Below are 7,897 nucleotides of genomic sequence, written 5' to 3' on the forward strand. Positions count from 1 at the left end.
CGAGTGCTGCGCTGGTGTTCTTGCATTCGCCTTTCTTACGATGGCTGTGAATCATTAGCGGCGTTCAGTCTGCGCCCGCTTTTACTACCGACATACATCCTACCTTAATTCCGCGCAGCTTAAAGTGCTTGGCCGTTTTTGTAGAAATGTTTCTTTCAGCTTCATATCGTTATAGGCTGCTGTGAATAGAATAAAAAAATACACACGTGCTGTTGTGCGTGTGTGTACGTAGTACAGCGACGTAAAAAATCCCTGCTTCCCGGACATCGCAGCCGGATACACTAAACTGAACTTGCGGCCGTACGTTCATGTACGAACCGAATGAAAAACGGAGGCTTATAATTCTGGGAATACGCGCCAGAGAAGACTGCGATCAATCGATCGGGTAAACTGAAATTACAGATTTGTCGTCTCCTATTTCTCATAAAGACCAGCGATCGAGTCCCCCTGGGCAAAAATTATGTAAAAAATTACTACACTAATTATTCATGCAATACATTTTTTACCAGGCGCGGTAGTTTACAGCTGTTATTAATGGAGGCGCCTGGACAGAATTATTTTGTGCTGTGATATATCCTGGCGTATTTGTACATTCCACTAACACAGGAATACACCCGGAAGAAATTCGAAACAGAACCAATGTCACGATGATTATCAAAAGAAAACAATAATGTATATCACAAAAATGAATTGGTGCCACCAAATGGATATTTTATTGGAACAAAAGTCCGTAATGACGTCGTGCAGGTGGCTTGTGCTGCTGACGTGGCTTCCTGTGAGAAAAAATGCTGGGAGTGGTATTTGGGTTTAGTTTTTAACGCCAAGCTTCTCCAATATCCGTTGCTCAAATTGATCCGTGAAATAATGATATTGAGAAGAATGTCATCAGCGAGTTTGAGACGCACCATAAACACTCCGCAAATATAGTCAATAATGCATTGCAGAAGACAGTGACCGTTATACCGTAGCATGGTTAAATTCGTGTTCGCGCATCTGCTCAGTGCCGCGTCCACGCTACACTCGCTTACACTAAATGCGTTTAACAAGCGCTTTGCTGGGCAAAAATAGGTCTGCGGAGAATAATATAGTCACCCCGTGTGTTTTGGTTCACATTGCAATGACTGGATACGATGCGCCGTCGACTACTAAGATGATGTAAACGCACACACTGCAAAAGTATGGCCTCACGCGTTAAGATGTAATTAACGGTCATCTGGGCACTGTGCATACATGGAAGAAAGGGCGTATGGCCGTTGCGGTGCGAATATGTATTTCAAGTGCCATTCAAACCTGCCCAAATTTAACAAAGCGGTAACAGAAATTGCGAATAAAACGTACGTCAACGGTGGGCTCACTAAATAAGGTGGCCTTATATTTTTTTTCCTAGCCGCAATTTTTTTCTCTTTGCAGCCTCAATCTGCGCCGCACCGACCAAGCGCATATTACGCAGCAAATTCCTCCAATGTCATAACAACGGGACTATATTACTATCCTGGTCGCTTACACACAAAACATGACTTCACGCCACAATGAGCTTGCACGCACTCGGAACGCACACGCTACATGGTCAGACGCAAGCTGCCGTCGGCCAAAACAAGCACCAATTCAGGTGAATAATTCTTGCGTCACGAAAACCTTACGACAAGCGAGTAAACATGCTACGCCACTGATAATTATGCTGGGAGTTAAGCGCGCATATGACAAATACACGGCCTCGTATCCAAAGCAAAGCTTACGACGTGACGAACTCGCCGCTGCGCGCAATGCCTTCTCAGAACAAAGGGTGGACGACGGTCGCGGAGGGAATACGTATTTCTTCGTAAGTGACCGCTCAAGCTTTTCAGATTTCAAAAAAGCAAGAACAAGAATTCAGAAACTTACCTCAGGAAAGAGTGATGACAGCGTCGGCTTAATTTTTGCCCGTTCAAATCTGTGCAAGCAAACTTTTCTCCTTTCTGCGTCGCGTTTCCCGGACCGAATAACGAGGTCTTTGCCATCCCTGACCCTATTCGCGCTGCCTAAGGCACAACACATCGGCACTGCTAAGCAACATAAAGTGACATCGATGCAACAATTACTCGGAACGAGCAGCTAATACTTATGGCGTATTCGGTTGGCCGCTCCGGTCCTCTGGCTCTGATTCGCCAGATGCCAAGGCGGCTCGCAATCAGAGCGCGAGAGACAGCGTACCAACTGAATGCATCGGCAATCCCGGAGCAGCGCGTCTGTAGCGCCACCGTGCAGCCAACGCGGGAAGGCCCCGGGCAAACCCACAGCGGGATGAAGGAGCGGCGGGCGCGCATGCGCGCTCGCTGCTTGTACAGTCCGGCTGTGGTAAACCGCGGCATTTTGTGCCACGTGACCCGTCCTCCCGGCCAGATCGCGCCACAATCTCACTTCGAAATCAGAGCGGTCGGGAGCGCTCCGAGTCGGAGGCTGACGCTCCGAAAGATTCAACCGAAGGTACGGTCACTGACCAAGTCAAAAGAATAAAATTGACGTTTCGGAACCCCTACGGGATCCCCAGGCGACGACGTCTTGCCTCGCCTCATTGTGAACAAGGATCCCGTAGGGGATCGTAAACGTCAATTTTATTCTTTTGACTTGGTCAGTGACCTCAATTTTATTATGAACTTACCACCTGACCAGACGGACTTCCGTCGAACCCTGGACTACGTCAACCGAAGGTAGTTCGAGCGCCCGAATTCTACCAACCGAAGGCGCGGCCGCTTTACAGAGCACTGCAGTGCGCTCGTAAACGCCCAACCGAATACGCCATTACTTTCCTATTCGGTGGCGCCTACGATAAACCCGGCCCTGAAGCTGCGCAGCCAAACATGGCGCCGCACCGGCAGCGTTGCTCAATCCCCCAGCCGGCGAGCCGATGCGGCCGCCAAGGCAGAAAAACCAAAAATAGCAGCTACCACGTGACTTCTCTGTTGGCCAATGGCGGGCGGCGCTGGCCGTAGAAAAAGAAAATAGCAAAACATGGAGGAGGGAAGGAGCGCGGGTGAGAGCGAAAGGTGGAGAGATCATAGAATGACGCTACCATAGTAATTTTAGGGGCCTTAACCTCACCATTACGCGCACGCCCCCTCACGTTTTCTTCGAGCGACGCGCCGTCGAGCCCCTCGTTCGGGCACAGCATACTGCTTCCTCTCCTCCTCGACCGCCCACTTTCAGAGAGCGCTGGCTCGCGCCGACACGGCGAATCATCCTCCACTCCCATTTTCGCGACGCTCTCCTTCTTTGCTTTCTTTCATAGTTCGCTTTTTCTTTCTGTCGTCGGTCTTGCCATCGTTCACTTGGGAACGACGGCAACGCGGCTCAGCCCAGAGACTGGCGACAGAGGGCTGCGCCCTAAAAGTAGCCGAGTTTCCCAGCAGCCCAGTTCCGCAAGGGTGAACTCTTGAACAAGCCACGTCAACTTCCGAAATGTTGTCGCTCCGCAGACGTTCGGAGCACCAGGATCGCCGTCCTTTCTTCCTATTTTACCGGTACGTGACCGGCAACACCAACGCACTCCAAGGCGCATGTTGACAGTCATGTTGAATGCTTCTTTCGGTAAGCCCTGGTGACAAAGAAACCGCCAGACTCTTTCACCCCCGGCAGTGTGACGTTTTAGATATCCGGTGGTCCCGCCAGATAGACAATACCCAGCGTCCCTTAGCTCTGGTAAAGACCGCTTTTCGAACATGAATCCCCATTCACAGAACCGCTCCAGACTAGTGACACCTTTGCCCATTAAAGAAGAAGGTGGGATATCGGCGGTACTCGAACAGCGACCTGGCACTTCGCCTTTACCAGGCGAGTGCGGTACTTCCGAGGCGTCGTTGGAATATGGAAAACCGTTGGGTACGCTGCAATACATTCGTTTTTATCTTTCTCGTTTGGAAGTTAAGGTTTCACTTTTTTAAGAGACAGCTGTCATTGTGTGTGTACTGATGGTCTGCCGCAGCTGCTCACTGGCTAAGGTATTGCGCTATTCAGCAGTTAATGACATTGGCAACTCACGCCGTTAAATAATGTTTTTCTGATCATGACGAAACACACCATTTATATAAAACCATAAATATACTAAGGCAGTTCAAATCATTCTGTGCACTTCCAATGCAGCCCACCTTATAGCCGCGTTGTTGATTCGTTGCGTAAAGCAATACTTCAACTGGTGATAAGCATTGTGCTTTAACTATCATTCCTAAATAGCTGAGGATTTTAGTATAACTTTTGTAGTGTCCGCCAAACACATTATTTTATTGACAGCACAGTAACTGAAGCTACACTTTCTGGAAGCTAAATTCGGCCTGGAGCGATATCATAATTGTTTTACCAATTTCACTGCTCTCATGCAGTCAGCATTAGATACATTTTAATTAGTTTTGCCCACTGTATTTCAAGTTACACTAAATGTAGTTCAGTGAGGTGAGTGCCCGCTGGCTGATGCCCTCGAACAGAGCAAACCAAACGCCGCCTCCAACAGAAGTACATGAAATTTTTAGTCTCAAATAGGCAATAAAATTCCCGTTTTAAATTAGACAATTATCCTGGAAAGCACAGAACAGAGAAAATGCCGCGTCCGTGTCCAAAATATGACTTACGTCAACGCGTAGCAGTGGAAATTTCGCAGGTCAGAGAGCTCATTCAGGTGAAGGTTCTTTCTGTATTTGTAATAGAAATCAGCAAATGGCTCACTTTCATTCAGATGACCAACCTATAACAACGATGTAAAATTTAACAACAAACTATTAACTGTTCAAACGTGAATAAAAAATGTGTTTCCATAAGTCGGTGTAGGTATCAAAATTCTATCTCCTTTTTTACCCAGGCTAGTGCAGTAGAAAGCCCAAGCGGGGTACCGTGAAAAGCTGGTTTCGTTCATTTGTAGAGTACGTTTCAAAGAATTGTTTTGTAACACTTGAGATTCAGACATGAAATGCGGGTAGTTAAATATTTTGTATTGGATAGATGCCACAACGATAGCCGGCATCGGTCACGTACGAAGTACGTACCTCAGAATGGATACACTGCCTCAAAGGCGTATACAGCTTCAAATTCAGCGATACAGCCTGGAAATCGGACGGAAGGAATCGAGGTAGAGGGTAAACCCCAGTGGTTCCGACATCGCCATGACGATTGTACATTACCCCAGGAAGGTTAGATGTGGGTGACACAACAGTCGTTTTTTTTAAGAGTGAAATCTCATTCATGACTGTAGAGCCACTGTACAAAAATGCATAATGTTCAATTCTCCACCGCTAATCTTGCATGTGAGGAATGCTTTTGCAACATCGTTGTTTTTGGTTTAGTGCAATGGGGTTTAGTATTCCGGCTTTTTTCCCTTGAATCATTCGGAAAAGCTCGTTTTAGGACGCATGTCTTAACAAAAGAAGCCAATTTTATCTATAAAACCCCAATGCCCTTTTTTACGAAGAGCGCTGTACGACAGCACGCTGTTGTTGGGAGCTCGCAGTACAAGTAAACGGGTTTTGTGTTAAAGGCTGTTTTATCGGGCTTTAGTATTTGGACCTACAATGATGTTGACAGCGGTAATTCTACAATACATGCTCCCACTTATGAGCGTCGTGGGTAACTTTTCCGTGTGTCCATACACCACGTGCTGTAATATTTAGACTGTTGCTACATTACGGTAGTACGTGCCCTGATGTACGAAAATTTCTAGGTCAATACAAGGTCTATAATACAACGCTCAGTCTCAGCTCACATTTGTACAATGAGTAAGTGAGTTGAAGTTTTGGAATACTACTCTATGTTATTCTAGAATGACAGGTTTTTTTCTTGCCAAAGCGTTGCACTGGAGGGTACTAGGAATAATTAGTTGTAATTGACAATCTTTCTCAAGGAATGCAGACGCCACCTAACAAATGTCCTTGACATTACTGTTGAAACGTGGCACTGCTACCTGCCTACTGTTTTGGTTTCAGCAACGGCAGGGCACTACAGTATTCTTAGGCACAGCCTTTCCGGTGTGCTTTTTTTAAACTCGGAGTCACGATTCCGCACTTCATGACGGGCATGCTTTTATTCTGATAAAGCCATAGGCGCAATGCAAGGATGTTAAACTGCAGCAATTACACCGTACGCAGAATTCGTCATTGTTATTCTGTGGCCGTCCTCGAAATTTCCCTTGAGAGCCACTTCCAGCGAACAATATGCGCAATAATTATTCAGCCTAAGAATACCGTAAGGTCCAAGGTCCCGCTTAAATTTGATGCAAGCCAGAAACTTAAGTAACAAATAGTTGCAATTTCATTTCTATGAGCACAAACAGACCCTGTGAGCATGCATTCTGTGCGTCGAGAAGGGTGAAAACAAATGGTAGCGGTGTTGAAGCTTCAAAACTGAAGCGGGCATTTTTGGGCATACGTTCGGTTCAACGCGTAGTGCTTCAAAAAACTCTGCAAGAAGATGTGCTATTGTAAATTTGAGGCCCTCCTATTTATTAGCGTAAGATTCCGGATGGGAGGATAAATATTCTCTGATCGCTTTTATATCGGTAAACAATCTTCCCGTTTACGTAGACGGCGATGCTGTGCTTCGCATAAACAAAGAAGCGGTTACTGCTGAAGACTACTCTTCACAGAAAGACAGAATCTCGATATTCTCTCAGTGACAAATACTAATATTTCGGCAATGAAGGAATGATGCGGAATTGCTTGATTTTGCTTTACAAGCCGGCGCCCACATGGATTAAGAGCGTTGGCACATCTAAAACGCAGTCATCGTGTTCACTGTAGTTTGTGGTTACAAAATAAAGCATTTTGCGGTTGCCATCTCCCTAAACCGAAACGTAACAGCCATAGATGAGAAAGTAACAAAAATGGCCGCTTATCTTCTAACTTCGCTGCAAATGTCATTGAAATACGATAGTCTCCTGCAAGCTCGGCCACTTAAATGCCTGTCTTCTCCCTCCCGTATCGCCCTTCCAACAGGAAAGATGGTGGAGGTTTGGTATATCAATTCTGATATTCCGCGTTCCACTGCTTCCTCGCCTTTCTGTTAAACATTCGCCAGTGTTTGGTGTAGAGGGCGCCGAAAACCATAGGCTCGAACGTGAACTCTTTTTGTATTTTCAGACAAAAAAAAAATGTTCATTGCGTTTTTATTCGCTTTCACAAATGTCTAGCGCACACCAAATTTCTATTAAAAGAGCACCGGTAACTATCGGCTAAGTACTGATGTTCTGCCTCAAAAGGTCTATTTTCCTTATGGTCAACAGTGCTGAAAAGAAAGAAGGTTCAACTGAGCATGTTATTTTGAAAGTATTTGGCTATATCAGCTACTCCGTTCAGAAACTTTAGTCCTTCTTCCGGGTAGCTGAATCGCAGAGCAGACAGGCGGATAGACAAAAGTTTCAGTGTTTAAGTAGCCCAGGCTAGATTATCGTCTTTAAAATGGGTGAAATGAGGCGAGGCTTGTATTCGACTAGAGCTTCAGGTATGGTAGCCACTTGCTGACAAAACTTACGTATTTGAATTTTTCTTCCAAGACACTGTCGTTGAGAAGACAGTCATCATGCCCTAGCACAACTTTTAATCTTCTTAGCTGAAAAAAATATACAAAACATAATAAGACAAGTTGTGTTCTAACAAAATATTCGCTGAAATTGGTGTGCAACCCGACACCAGAGACGGGACGCTAATGTTCTATTTGAGCAATTATCATACCCAATACAAGAATAACACAAGTCAAAATAATTTATTTTACCTCTTTGAAAATATAAATTAGCAGAAGTGGTTAACTACTACTAATTTGTGCAGGGCGGTATTCTGTAGCACAGAGTAGTGGAGGGGCCCTGTTTGTTCAGTGGTTAAATTCGGGAGTTGCACAATCGTTCTGGTATAAACAAACCGAAAAGATAGGAAAACGTAGAGGCTAT

Source organism: Haemaphysalis longicornis, unplaced genomic scaffold (genome assembly GCF_048455015.1).
Source record: "Haemaphysalis longicornis isolate Haplotype H1 unplaced genomic scaffold, Haemaphysalis longicornis Haplotype H1 scaffold_4, whole genome shotgun sequence".
Lineage (NCBI taxonomy): Eukaryota > Metazoa > Arthropoda > Arachnida > Ixodida > Ixodidae > Haemaphysalis > Haemaphysalis longicornis.